Below are 16,007 nucleotides of genomic sequence, written 5' to 3' on the forward strand. Positions count from 1 at the left end.
TGTAGTCCTAGGAAGTAGGTCAATTCTCCCATCATGCTCATTTCAAATTCCTCTTGCATACATTTTGAAAATTCCTTACATAAATCATCATTTGTAGCACCAAATATGATATCATCCACATAGATTTGGATAATGAGCATATCTTCCTTCTTAGTTTTTATAAATAAAGTGTTGTCAACCTTTCCTCTAGAAAATCCTTTTTTCTAATAAGAATCCACTCAACCTCTCATACCAAGCCCTAGGAGCTTGTTTCAACCCATATAAGGCTTTTGTTAATTTAAACACATAGTCAGGGTTATGAATATCCTCAAAACCTGAAGGTTGTGCCACATAGACTTCTTCATTTATAAAACCATTTAAGAATGCACTCTTCACATCCATTTGATAAAGTTTGAATTCCTTGTGAGATGCATAGGCAAATAGCATTCTTATGGCTTCTATTCTAGCAACGTGAGTAAATGTTTCATCGTAGTCTATTTCTTCTTCTTGGTTACATCCTTGAGCCATAAGTCTAGCTTTATTTCTTACCATAATACCATCTTCATCCTTTTTATTCCTAAATACCCACTTTGTTCCAATTATTGAATGGTCATCCGGTCTAGTAACTAAATTCCATACTTTATTTCTCTCAAATTGATTTTAACTCTTCTTGCATAGCAACTATCCATGAATCATCACTTAAGGCTTCCTCAATGTTCTTGGGTTCATCTTGATATAAGAATGCATAATGATTACATAGATTCTTCAAAGAAGATCTAGTAGATACACCTCGTGAGGGTTCTCCTATGATTTGGTCTTTTGGATGGTCTCTTACAAATTTCTAATCTTTAGGTAATTCAGAATTTTTTGTAGGATCATCATTTGAAGTTAATTCAATTTTCTCTTCTTTTACTTCTATGATTTCTATGTTTCCTAATTTTTGTGTAGCATCAGCTTTAACTTCTTCGACATTTATTGTTTTAGTAAATGGATTTTTTTCATCAAAGGTTACATGTATTGATTCTATAATTGTAAGGGTTCTCTTATTATATATTCTGAATGCTTTACTCTTTAATGCATATCATAAGAATATTCCTTCATCAGATTTAGCATCAAATTTCCCCAAATCATTTTTATCATTTAGTACAAAACACTTGTATCCAAATACATGAAAGTAAGATATGTTAGGCCTTCTACCTTTCCATAATTCATAGGGAGTTTTGTTTAGGCTAGATCTTATAAATACTTGATTTATTACATAGCATGCAGTATTTACCACTTCAACCCAAAAATACTTAGGTAACTTATGCTCATTTAACATGGTCCTAGCCATCTCTTGAAGGGACCTATTCTTTCTTTCAACAACTCCATTTTGTTGCGGAGTTCTAGGTGTTGAAAAATTAGGATTGATTCCATGTTCATTACAAAAATTTTCAACTTCTTTGTTGTTAAATTCTCTTCCTTGATCACTCCTAATGTTTGAAATACCACATCCTTTTTCATTTTAAAGTCTTTTGCACAAGTTTATTAGCACCTTGCATGCTTCATCTTTGGAGGCTAAGAAAATGTTAGCTTTGGTGTATTCCTAAGAGGGAGGGTGAATTGGAATTTAAAACTTTTTCTCTTAGGTTAAACTAGTTTAGCAACAATACATTCACAACCTAGGTCTATCTACCCAAATGCACAGATAAGTATAATATGTAGAATTTAAATCATGCGAATCATTCACACAATAACATACACGTGCGGTAAATATAAAGTGCAGAAATATAAATAGACACATGATATGTTATCGGGGTTCGGCCAACTATGCCTACGTCCCTGCCTCTAACTCGCAAGCCCAAAGATTCCATTAATTGCTCACTTAATGGGTAGAGCGGCACCGATTACAACCAGGTCAATTAGCATTAGGCTAACCTCAACCTTTACAGACTCTCCTTGTAGGGCGGAGAAGGCCCTAGGTCAAATTCACAAGGCTGACCCCAACCTGATTCTTCCTGGCTAGATCAAACCCCCTCAAGCCACATCCGGAAACATAACAGTATTTTTCACAATAAACTAGTACAGCGATTATGCTTTCATGTAAAGCAGATATGTACCCCAATACGCACAATCATATACACATCAACAATGTAGGTAAATGTAAGCTCAATGATGTGTATATACGTGCAAATTACACTTAACAAGATATGATCACAATAATGTTCAAGAGTGTTCTAAGCAAGCAATACTTTGGGGGCACACTACTAGTTTGAAAATATCTTTGCACAACTAAAAACAAAGCTATTGGATACTTACAATAGCAATGCAAATATCCTATGCTTACTAGGTTATCCCAACACAAGATTTATAGTATGAAAATCTGTGGGATAAACCTAAGCTAAACTCCCCCAAAAACATTATCTCAATCACACAAGCACACTGGGAGTATTAACAATACTAGGAATCACAAGCACACTCACAAAGCTCTTACAATACCAAGATTTATCAAAGGAAGGAGTATTTGAGGGTATTTGAGCAAAGTGGGATTTTCAAATAGAGAGGATTTTTTGTTAATTGTTTTTGGCTAATCTCTACTTAATTTTGCAAATGAGCCCTTATATATAGAGAGTGACAAAAATATAACTGTTGGGGACATATAGGGCATTCTTAAAATTGTTTTATAACAGTTTAGGAAAATTAACCCAACTTAATTAAATTTAACCCCGGTAAAAAATAATTTAACTCGTGTGATTCGGGTGGCTGAACCGAGCTCGAATAGACTCAGTCAAAAAGGCATTTTTTAAATAATTCTATCGCCCGAGTCTAGGGTTGTTGGCTGAGCAAAAGTTAGAAACATTTGTCGCGCGATTCGGGTGCCCGGTGCTAAGTTCAGCTAACCGAATTGACAAATTAGATCGCCTGAGGCCTAATTTGAACTAAAAAGTTTGGCAGCCCAGTTGATGAAAAGCACCCTTACAGAGGTTCGGTCGCCCTCGGGCGATACGTTCATTCTTGGTTCGGTAGCCCGAACCCAAGTCAAACTGCTGACTTTCCAGCAGTTTGGGCGCCCGAGGAGTTTTGAACTCCTGGAGTTCGGTCGCCCGACCTCTCATATATTTTTACAATTTTGCCCAATTTTACTTCAATTAATTCCTCAGATAAAATATGTGATTGTGGGGACAATGTGCATAGTGTGTAGGAACCTAAGGTCTTTTCAAGTACGCCCAAAAACCTGGCATCGATCGACCGAAGGTCAATCGAAGGGTGCCCTAAGGTCATTCGGTCTCTATGGTTAGTTTATGGCATTTTTGAGCTTACACGAACCTACATGCATGACATGCAGAGATTATTACAGACCATATACCTAGTTACTATTACAGACTCATATTACAATTATTGATTTGACAATACAAATTAAAGTCTTCAGGATATTCATGCTTTACTTTCATGTGCCATCAATTTGATTTTCCAAATATGGTCTTGTACACAAACTTGGCAAACGTTAAATACCAAGAGTATTTGTCATTATCAAAACTGGGTGTGACCCATGGGGTCAACAATCTCCCCCTTTTTAATGAAGACAAATACACTATACAAAAAAGTGGGTATAGCCTTAAAAGGCTCCCCTTGGCAATATGCATAATGTTAAACATTAGTCAATGCAAATATTTTTCAAGTGCCCAATTTTTGCCTCTTCTCTCCCTTTTGGCAACAGCAAAAAGGGCTATAAATATAGAGCATGTAAGTAAGGCATTTGAGTATGGATCATTTAAATACACGATAAGATTTGGGAAATTTTAAAAATTTTGATAGCATGCCATTTGAAATTTGAACATTTTCCCAAAAATACCTGTATAAAAATGACCTAATTGAGTTTTAAATTTACAACATATCCACAACAATCAACTCAAACAGTTCAGTATTCTCAAAATATAAATATAACTATCAACGTGCAAGAGATATGATAGCCATGCATTTCATGGCACAAACGAATTCATGGAGTATAAAGCATTGATAGGTTTGGCAATTAAGCACACAAACTAAATAACTGGTCATTTAAATGATTTAAGTGACATAACAAACGTAATTAAACCAGAATTATCCGCAAATCATAGCAGTTTAAATCATATCATAAGATCCGTGAAAGATTTGAGTTAAACGCACACGAAATATGATACCAAATATACGGTTTGAGCATAAAACAATCTAACTAGTTCACATGCATTTTCATGTGAAGTTACAAACTAGTTATGCAATTAAAAATATATATGTATATATATATAATAAATATCCCCCTTTGATATTTGCAAAATGTACTGGGGGTGTGCTTGCTGAAAAAGAAACTTTAAATACAATGCAAGTACTATTTTTCTGGTATTTCATTTAAGTACAAGATAAAGCATGACTAGAAAAAAACAACCATAATGATCCTAAAGATATCAAAGAATTTAAAACCAAGATCACATGGCGAACAACATGTGGCAAAGAAATATGTATCAACCTAATATTTTCACAAAAATCATTTTGGTTAAGCACGTGCCAGAGTGAGTTCACAATAGATCTAAGCTAAAAATATTTGTGAGCAAAACAAGATAGAAGTTTATGCTTAGATGCTCCCCCTTTCAATTTGAATTATATCTTAGATGAAATAAGATACTTATACTCATCAAGATTGATTTCAGTATGTCAAGATTATAAGTCATTCATTTTAAATCTCTTAAACTCATGCTGATTATTAATCAATTATATTTATCCTTATCAATATAGTTGCCCCTATAGACCATAGATGCATCATAAAAGTGTATATTAAGGCATGCAATAGAGTTCTTGACCCACAAACATTCCATATCAAAACATAAGCCTTTAAGCATTGGATATAATGTTTAGGGTATTCTCAAGAGCCTCGATATTTCAGTGGATGAAAGTGATGCATATGGATTCTTTAAGTTTTTTCTATAGGGATGGAGCTGGGCTCCCCAAATTATTTGACGATTATGCAAGGATGAATTTTATTTATTTTTTATTTGGTTTCACTCATCCTTTCAAAAATGTTTTAACATAAATTTTATTATAATCATCTTTAACACAAGGTTTTGGTTTGGTAAAAATCCTATCGAAATTTCGGTAGCATGCCGTCTGTAAATCGGACATTTCCCAAATTTTCATACACCAAAACCTGATAGGTTCAAGAAATTAATACAAAATAATTCAGTTTGAGCATGCGAGAACCTATATCCACTACTAGCATGCAATACACAACATACTACATCGGCCATGCAGTTGGCGTTCCATACAAATATGCGAGTAGGTAGCAAGCAACAATTCATAAAACATAATCTATCCATCATGGAATATAAATGGTAGACAGTAGAGGATAGATATGATTTCAGTGCAATGTTGTAATTCATAATAAGAATATGAGAGCATTTTCATTTATATAGATATGATGGTAAAAGCTCCCCTGAGTTATGCACTTAACTCATTTAATGCTTTTTCATTTTCTAATTTCTTTAACTAAGAGTTTTAGGATTTTCAATGAATTTAGACTTGGATTTGGATGAATAGGCTTAGAGGACCAAAGATTCACATGCAATACATCTTCAGGGTTATAAGCCAATGTATGCCTCTTTGCTTATGAATTTCAATATATGATAAAGGCCCAAGTTCAAATGGCTTTTCTTTCTTAACCTTTATGCATAGGTTTCTTAGTTATTGCATTTTCATATATGTTGAAACCTATAGCCAATCATGTTAGCCATTTAACTTAATTCATGAAGATGGAGCTCTAAAGGTTTTGACTAAAATTTTGAGAGCTTGTGAAAGGAGTTTGAGTAAATACTCATTGAAAATTAAATCACTAATGGGTACAAAAGAGTATTTAGGATAGATAGGACATTTTTCGAGATATTTATGTGATGGTAATCATGTCCATGCTTGGGCAAAGAGCATATAGGATATGTGAATGTTGTGAACAATGCTTTTTTGTGATTGGAAATTATCCTTTAGATATTATCACAATTTGGAACAATGATACAAACCAAGGAAAGGACGAATTTATACATGATATGATCGTGATTTGGTAAAGATTTCCTATGGAGCGATTAAACCAAAATTAAAGGTTTTACAATTTAAACTCAAAAGGACCAATCCCCCAGTCGATGCCTCTAATTTTGTTATAACTATGAGAAGCACTTAATATATATACTAGTCATTTATTATCAATAGTGCTTTAAGCCTAGAGTGATGACTTGATTTTGATTTAGGCTTTTCATAATCAAAAGTGAGTTTAGGGTATAGTGATATATGATATAAAATAGAACCCTAACACTCAAATTTGTGCAATGGACAACAGTTGCTTAACTTTGGGATTTTCACGTTAGCATGGGTTAAGCATTTAGAATTAAGTACAAGGCATAGATGTCACGTCCATTTGGAAATGGATAACCAGTCTTAGTATAATAAGATAGTTTAGTGAGTGTGTATACTAAGATTTTCATTTTAAGCAACAACCACTTCCCTAGCCTACAGTCATCACAACCCCCTAAACCTAAACCAAAGATCTAAGGAAGCAATAAATAATTAAATAGTACTAATGTAAAACCATTTTTCCTCAGGTCCTACGGCTTTTCTTCGCTGATTATCCATTTCATTGCCTTTTCTAAGCCTCTGACACTTCTTAGTAAGCAATTAAACCATATGTGCCACATAGATTTGCAAAATAAGCAGGTATTGAATATACATAAAAAATTGTGTTCATTTATTCTATTTTTTTTCAGTGAGGTTAGACTATTGGTTTTATGCAGACAACTTGAACCCTTTTTGAAAAGAATTATCTTTTTTAGTCCGAAGGGGTTGTTTAGGTTATCTTTCTCACTTGAGGATTTGAAAAGCAATTTAGAATAATTTTTTATTTTTCTTTCTAAGCAAATGATTTTCAAAACTTTTTCAATTTTTCTCCTTTCTAGAGTGGCTTGATATTCTTTCAAATCATTTAAGTTCTTTGCCACCTTTTTCATTTTCATTTTTAAAAAATATTTTCTTCTTTGATATCTCAACTAGAATTTTATGCATTTTAAATTAATTCTTTTCTAGTTTTCCACATGAAGGCATCTCATCAAATGATTCATCACAGGATTTGTCAAGCAAAACAACACATGAATCATTGCATGCATTTATACCATCATCACAAGAAACATTTGAAGATTCATCACAAAATATATTACAGGAATTAACAGATGAATCATCACATGCACTATTAACAGAATTATCATTATGTTCAATATATGATTCGACATGTGACACAACATAACATTCAGCACAGGAATCATCAATCGATTTATCATCAGATTCAGTACATGCTATATAGCAGCATTCACAACAGGGGTGATCAAAAGAGATAGAATGAGAATCATATACCTCACTGACTATAAATGCTACATGCTCATGATTTACCTCCTCCTGATCTTTTGAACTTGGAGCATCCAGAGGAGTGATCTCTTTCTCTTGGGTTTCTCCATATTTTCTTTCAAGTTCATCCCAGATATATTTTGCAGTTCGACATGCCACAAACTCAACAAAAATATCAGAATCTAATGTAAGATATATCATGTCCATGGCATATGAATTTACATGCATCAAATTAATATCATTCTTTACTGGCATACAAATTCCTTTGACAATCACCTGCTAGGCCCTCCAACTCATAGATTTTAGAAATACACACATTCTAATTTTCTAGGTGGTGTAATCGAAACCACAAAACAATGGAAGACTAGTAGGTGACTATCCCTTTCCGAACGGGGATACACCAATTTGAGCCATTGCGATCTTTTTTCAAAAACATTAAAGTCTAGTGCAATGAGACTCTGATACCAATTGTTAGCTTTGGTGTATTCCCAAGAGGGGGGGTGAATTGGAATTTAAAACTTTTTCTCCTAGGTTAAACTAGTTTAGCAACAATACATTCACAACCTAGGTCTATCGACCCAAATGCGCAAAAAAGTATAATATGCAGAATTTAAATCATGCGCATCATTCACACAATAACATACACGTGCGGTAAATATAAAGTGCGGAAATATAAATAGACACACGATATGTTATTGGGGTTCGGCCAACTGTGCCTACATCCTTGCCTCTAGCTCGCAAGCCCGAGGATTCCACTAATTGCTCACTTAACGGGTGGAGCGACACTGATTACAACCAGGTCAATTAGCACTAGGCTGATCTCAACCTTTACAAACTGTCCTTGTGGGGCGGAGAAGACCCTAGGTCAAATTCACAGGGCTGACCTCAACCTGATCCTTTCGGGCTAGATCAAACCCTCTCAGGCCACGCCTAGAAATACAACAGTATTTTTTACAATAAATTGGTACAGTGATTATGCTTTCATGTAAAGCAGATATGTACCCCAATATGCGCAATTACATACACATCAACAATGTAGGTAAATGTAAGCTCAGTGATGTGTATATACGTGCAAATAACACTCAACAAGATATGATCACAATAATGTTCAAGAGTGTTCTAAACAAGCAATACTTTGGAATTTAAGCAAAGCACAAATCAATAGCACATCGGTATTCCAAAGATATCAATCAGATATTCAAACTAGTTCAAGGAGATTTTCTTCAATGAAATAGGCACACTACTAGTTTGAAAATATTTTTGCACAACTGAAAACAAAGCTATTGGACACTTACAATAGCAATGCAAATATCCTAAGCTTACTAGGTTATCCCAACACAAGATTTATAGTATGAAAATCTGTGGGATAAACCTAAGCTAAACTCCCCCAAAAACATTATCTCAATCACACAAGCACATTGGGAGTATTAGCAATACTAGCAATCACAAGCACACTCACTAAGCTCTTACAATACCAAGATTTATCAAAGGAATGAGTATTTGAGGGTATTTGAGTAAAGTGGGATTTTCAAATAGAAAGGATTTTTTGTTAATTTTTTTTGGCTAATCTCTACTTAATTTTGCAAATGAGCCCCTATATGTAGAGAGTGGCAAAAATATAACCGTTGGGGACATATAGGGCATTCTTAAAATTATTTTAAAATGGTTTAGGAAAATTAACCCAACTTAATTAAATTTAACCCCGGTAAAAGCCCGAACAAACTCAGTCAAAAAGGCATTTTTAAATAGTTTGGTCACCCGAGTCTAGGGTCGATTAGCTGAGCAAAAGTCAGAAACATTTGCCGCGCGATTCGGGTGCCCGGTGCTAAGTTCGATTAACCAAATCGACAAATTCGGTCGTCCGAGGCTTGATTTGAACTAAAAAGTTCGGCAGTCCGATTTGGTGAAAAGCACCCTAACAGAGGTTCGGTCACCCTTGGGCGATACGTTCACTCTTGGTTTGGCAGCCCAAACCCAAGTCAAATTGCTGACTTTCCAGCAGTTCGGGCGCCCGAGGAGTTTTGAACTCCTAGGGTTCTGTGATGACCCGAATAATAATTGTATTTAAATGATAAAAAGGAAGGGAAATGGAAACAGTAACAGATGGAGGCAGTCGACGACATTGCACTTTGGGAGTATTAACCGAGGGAAGTCATCAGGTCCTCATCGATGAACACAAGGGATTCATCGACGAGGGTATAAGAGGGCCTCATTGACGAAGCCAAGTTTCATCGATGAGAAGATACCGAGAGAAGATTTTTGGAAGTTTGAAATTCATCAACGAGGGTGTGAGTTCGTCGACAAACTTTTCACAGGACTCATCGACGAGGTGACGTGTCTCGTCGACAAATCTGGCCCTATAAATAGCAAAACTCAAATTTTTAACGCAGAAATTTAGAAAAAAATCACTCTCTCTCTCTCTCTCTCTCTTTCCCTACAATTTCTCTCTCCTCTCTCTTCAATTTTGGCTCCATCATTCACCGAATCAATGATCTGAGGCCACCACAACGCTCCTAGGGAAGTTATCTCTAAATCTGCCAGAACAGATCGTTGGTAGAAGTAAGTTGGAATTCATCATTGAGTTGAGGTAAGACTTTTTATTTGAAATCTGGTCTTTTCACAGTTGAAGGAAATGATGTACTCGAATAAATACTGAAGTTTAGTTCTGGGAATTATCATTTTCAGGGTACTGCTTAGGGTTTCCTATGGGTGTAAGACCAGTATTATAAAGGGGTTTTTCAGTTGCCAGGTAAGGAGATAAATTAAAATAGTTATTTTTCATTGAAAGTACTATTATTTAATAGTAGGATAATTTTCAGAAAGCATGTGATTATATATGAGTATAATTGAGAAAATGTAAGTTTGAGAAAATACTACAATTGTACATGAAATGTGTTTTCAAAACGGAATATATGGTTTCATTTAATTTGTGTGAGATGAATATTATTTTATGTATATATTATACCATGTTAAGTTAGATTTACAATATAAAGCATGTTGATAGATATTTTCAGGAATAACATGATAAACACAGTAAATTATGATTTCAGAATATATGATATGTTTGGCGCAAGGCCGTAATTGATGTTTAGCGCGAGGTCGTACTTACTCATGTTATTCAGCGCGAGGCCGTATTTATTCACGTTTCCGGCGCAAGGCCGTAATTATTATGTTAATGTAAGATTCAGAAAATGCTATTATTTGATTTGTGATAAACATTATATGTTTATATACTATATGTTATCAGAACCCGAATGTTAGTTCAGTTTCAGGAGCACGGTACCGTAGCTTATAGATCAGATATCTATGATTAGATTGGTGCTAACCACCCCACGAGGGGGTGGGAGATGGATAGTCGATGTGGCTTTCAGTGTAGAGTGTAGACGTTTACCTGATAGTCCGGATCAGGGTGTGGAGGGCCCATCGTACTTACAGACATTTTTTACTCGGCAGTGGTCGGCTAGCCATTGTCGAGTCCCGCCTTTGGGCTGCACAACCCGTCATGGGGGGTAATACATGACATCGGCTAGCTATACATTCTAGGCAGTTTTCAGTATTATAGATTATATCAGATAACACATGATTAGTATGATTACTTGAAAGTATGAAATCATATGTTTATCTAATCATATTATGATTTATGGTTATGGTATATGTATTACAACATTAAATATTCATGTTGCCACACAACTGATTTTAATTTATCTACCTTTACTGAGAGGTGTCTCACCCCGCATATTAAATAATTTTTCAGGAAACCCGGAGGGACCGGCGGGTCAGGGCCGCCACTGAGTGAGTTGAGCTTCCCTGCTAGAAGGGTAAGTTCTGATCTAGGATCAGGAGATTTTTGTTGTGAGATCCTAGGTTTATTTTGGTATTTTTGGGAGATTGTATATAAACACAGGTATTTTTGGTCATGTAGTTAACTCTGATGCTTGGATTTTATGGTTACGAAAATGTGATTTAAATTTACTGCTACTTAGGTTTCTGTTGTGTTTTACAGGTGTCCCCGATACCCACGGGTTCGGGTTGACTATTTTATTTATCATGTTTTATTATATGATAATATAAGTAGGTCGTTACAGGTTTAGTCGCCCGACCTCTCATATATTTTTGCAATTTTGCCCAATTTTACTTCAATTAATTCCCCAGATAAAATATGTGATTATGGGGACAATGTGCATATTGTGTAGAAACCTAGGGTCTTTTCAAGTACGCCCAAAAACCTGGCGTCGGTCGACCGAAGGGTGCCCTGAGGTCATTCGGTCTCTATGGTCAGTCTATGACATTTTTTAGCTTACAAGAACCTACATGCATGACGTGCAGAGATTATTACAGATCGTATACCTAGTTACTATTATAGACCCATATTACAATCATTGATTTGACAATACAAATTAAAGTTTTCAGGGTATTCACGCTTTACTTTCATGTGCCATCAATTTGATCTTCCAAATATGGTCCTGCACACAAACTTGGCAATCGTTAAATACCAAGAGTATTTATCATTATCAAAATTGCATGTGATCTATGGGGTCAACAGAAAAGTACCCAGGTAAACTTGGAGTAGTCATCACCTATGACAAAAGCATATTGCTTTCCTCCTATGCTTTGTATTTCTAGTAGGACCAAATAAGTCTAAGTGAATAAGTTCTAAGGGTCTACTAGTAGAAATATGTTTCTTCTTTTTAAAGCTTGTCTTAATTTGCTTCCTGAGTTGGTAAACATCACAAATTTTATCTTTTATGAATCTTGTGCTAGGTAAACCTTTGACTAACTTCTTTTTAGATAGGTTTGATAACAATTTAATGCTTACATGTCCTAGTCTTCTACGCCAAAACCAACTTGTTTCATTCATGGCAGCTAAGCATGTAACTTCTTGAGAAATTAAATTTTCGAAGTTTATGCAATATACATTATTAATTCTATAAGCAGTGAATAAGACTTCATGTTTTCCTGGATTTTCAACTATGAATTTATCTTGTTTAAAGATTATGTCAAACCTCTTATCACTTAGTTCACTTATACTTAAAAGATTATGTTTCAATCCATCTACTAACAAAACATCATTTATAGTTAAGGAAGGTTATTTACTTATTTTTTCAATTCTGATGATTTTACCTTTAGCATTGTCGCCGAAGGTGACATACCCTCCATCTTTTTGCATTAGGGTGGTGAATTTTGTTCTATCCCCAGTCAAGTGTCTTGAACACCCATTGTCCAAGTACCACTTGTCATTTGATGGAGTGGTCTTAAAGCATACCTACAAGAAGGATTTAATGTGTTATTTTTTAGGCACCCAAACCTTCTTAGGTCCTTTTATTTCAAATTTATTTTCTTTGACTTTCCATGCTTTCTTTACTTTAATATTTTTTCTTTTAAATAGGCATTCAAATTTTACATGTCCCTTTTTCTTACACAAGAAGCACGTAATGTGTTCATAGATATTTGTGGAAGATGTGCTTGCGTAATACTTTGATTTCTTCACAAAGTATCTCATATATAGATTCTTTTTGTTCTCAATTCCATTATATCTAATTCCTTCTTTGTCTAATGACATTCTTTGGGTTCCAATCAACTTTTCAACGTTCTCTTTTCCTTTTGTAAAATTGTTGATGGTTTTATCCTTATCCTCAATTTTACTTTTAAGTTCTTTTATTTCTAACTCTTTCTTGCTTTCACCATTTACTTGAAGTTTTACCAACTCTTGAGACATTTTGTTGATTTTCTTCATGAGTTCATCAATGTTTGATTCCTTTTCTTTTTCAACTGGTTTTGAAGTTTCTAGTTGATTTTTGAGTGTTTCCTTTTGTTCTTTCAAAGTTATATACCTTTTAGTTACTTTTATGAACCTATTGTGTAAGGCAAATAATTCAACTTAGATTTTTTTGTATGAAGGCATACTATCACATGAATCGCTACATGATTCATCACTGGATTCTTTAGATAAATTATAGTAGGAGTTTACCTCAGCATTGTGAGCCATGAAGCATATGTTTGTCACTTCTTGTTCACTTGATTTGTTCTCCGATTCACTTGACCTTGTATCATCCCATGTAGCTTTCATTGCCTTCTTTTTCTTCTTCTTGTCTTTCTTCAACTGTGGACAATTAGGTTTAGTATGTCCAACCTTTTTGCAATTGTAACAAGTAGGAGGTTCATTCTTAGTTTCCTTTTCACTTGTTTCTCCTTTTTCATATTTTGCACCTCTAAACTTTCTAGCAAATTTCTTATTTTTCTTGAAGAATTTCTCGAGTCTTCTAGTGAGTAAAACTATTTCATCATCGTCTAATTCATTATCATATTCTTCTTTACTAGAGCTTTCTTTTGCCGCTATAAGGGCTATTGATTTCTTTTGTTTGTTATTTTTAGAATTCCTTTCATTCATAGCCATCTCATAGGTCAGAAGCGATCCAATTAATTCGTCTAAGGAGGTATTTTTGATATTTCTTCCTTCCGTAATTGCTGTGGCTTTAGGTTCTCAAATTGGTGGAAGTTCTCTAAGGATTTTTCGGATCAGCTAATATGTAGAGCAATTTTTCCCTAAGGCAATGAGGAAGTTTATTATATAAGTGAACCTAGTGTACATACTAGTAATAGTTTCATTCGGGTTCATCCTAAAGGCTTCATATTCGCTAGTGAGCATGTCTATTCTATTGTCTCTTATGTCAACAGTTCCTTCATAGGTTACAACTAATTTATCCCATATTTCTTTGGTTGTTTTGCATGCCATGACCCTGTTGAGTTCATTTATATCAAGGGCACAATATAATGCATTTATAACACTTAAGTTTGCTTGTAACATCATATGATCATTGTCGGGCATCCCCTTTTCTTCTTTAAGTATTTCTTTACCATCCACAATTTTAGTTGGGATAAGGTCACCATGTGAGACAACTTTCCATGCTTTCCAATCCATAGTTTGTAGATAGATTCTCATTCTTTGTTTTCCAAAATGTGTAGTTAATCCCACAAAAGATAGGAGGTCTAGTTGAGGATTGACCCTCGGCAAAGGGAGATATGCCTAGGTGTGTCATAGAGATCTTTATATAGCTTCTAAATTAAGATTTGTTATAACCTTACTCTGATACCAATTGAAAAGGAAAGTGTACTCTCAAGAAGGGGGGTGAATTGGGATTTAAAAAAAAAAATTCTTTATAACCTCTTGTATTAATTCTTTCTCAATTCTTTTTAATTTCAGCAATGCTTCCAAGATTTGGCTTTTGAATATAACAACTCACTTAACAAAATAAGATGGATTTCAATATGAAAAGAAATAAAGAATTCAACCAAGCTTCCAAAACTCAGAAATTAAATTAACCACTTTCAATATGAATGAGCTTTGGTTTTTATCAATTAACGAATTAATGAGTCTTGTTTGTTAATCAATCAACGTACTCCCTTATGGTTTCCGCAATAAGTATTGATCAACCAACATACGACCTTTTGGTTTCCGCAATTTTCAAAAGCAAATTAATTTTCAGTAATTTAATATTCAATCCACGCAGTTGATATATATGCAAAAAATTAAATATCCAATCCACGCAGTTTAAGTGTGTAGAAAATTAAAAAGAGTAGCGAAGAGAGTGACACCAAGAGTTTACGAGGTTCGGCTATCCCTGCCTACGTCCTCGCCTTAGGCAACACACCTAAGGATTCCCCTATACCACTCTTTTACGGGTGGAGCAAACCTTTTACAACACTTCTTCAATAGGAAAGAGCCCTCCTCTCCAAGTGATACCCCATGCTCGGTACAACGATTCAACAATCCTGAACTGTCAACAAAATACCAAGAGAATTCGATGTACAAAGACACTCTCAACAAGAGCTAATTAGTACAAGTTTAAAACACACCTATATACTTTAAATCAAAATATCAAATATAGAGAATTTGAAGCTCTAGCAATTTATCACTGTGATCTTCTTTCTTTGGTTAAAAGATTCAGAATTTGTGTGCAAAGATCGATAAGAAAATATCAGCAAGACTCGGTAGAAACTTCAGCAAGTTTGTGAGTAAGAGAGCTTTTGAAGATTATGAGCAATAAGGCTTGATTGCTGGTTTTAATTCTTGATGTGTAAAATCCTTTGTCTGGGGGAGTATTTATAGAGTGTAGAAAGTGTATTTTGTGTTCCCCAAGTGGCTTGGAATGTTTCCCAAGTTTTCATAATGTTTAGAATTCAAAAACTCAATTTTGGAAACTTCCTGTTACTTTTAAAAATTTGAATTTCGAAGGGTCAGTTGACTGGACTCAAGAGGTCAGTCACATGGGCCTTTAAAAATCAGTGAAAATTCAAGGTCAGTGTAGGGTTAGTTGACTGGGCTCGTCAGGGTCAGTCGACTAGGCCTTTACTATCTGTCTAATTTTGCTCTGTATAAATGTTCAATCGACTGGGTCAACAAGGGTCAGTCGCCTGGACAGTGAAAAAAATTGTTTTTCAATTTGTTTCCAAAATCTTTTGTGCTCTTTTATACTTTTCAAAACACTTTGAAACTCTTGAAAATATTTTTCAGGGTTTTTCAAAATATGGTCTCTAAGTCAATGATTTATCTTAATAAGCTTCAAATAATCCATATTGACTTTTGAATGAAGTACTTACATAAAGACTTTCTTAAGACTTAAAAACATTCTAAGCTCGGA

Source organism: Malania oleifera, chromosome 2 (assembly GCF_029873635.1).
Source record: "Malania oleifera isolate guangnan ecotype guangnan chromosome 2, ASM2987363v1, whole genome shotgun sequence".
Classification (NCBI taxonomy): domain Eukaryota; kingdom Viridiplantae; phylum Streptophyta; class Magnoliopsida; order Santalales; family Ximeniaceae; genus Malania; species Malania oleifera.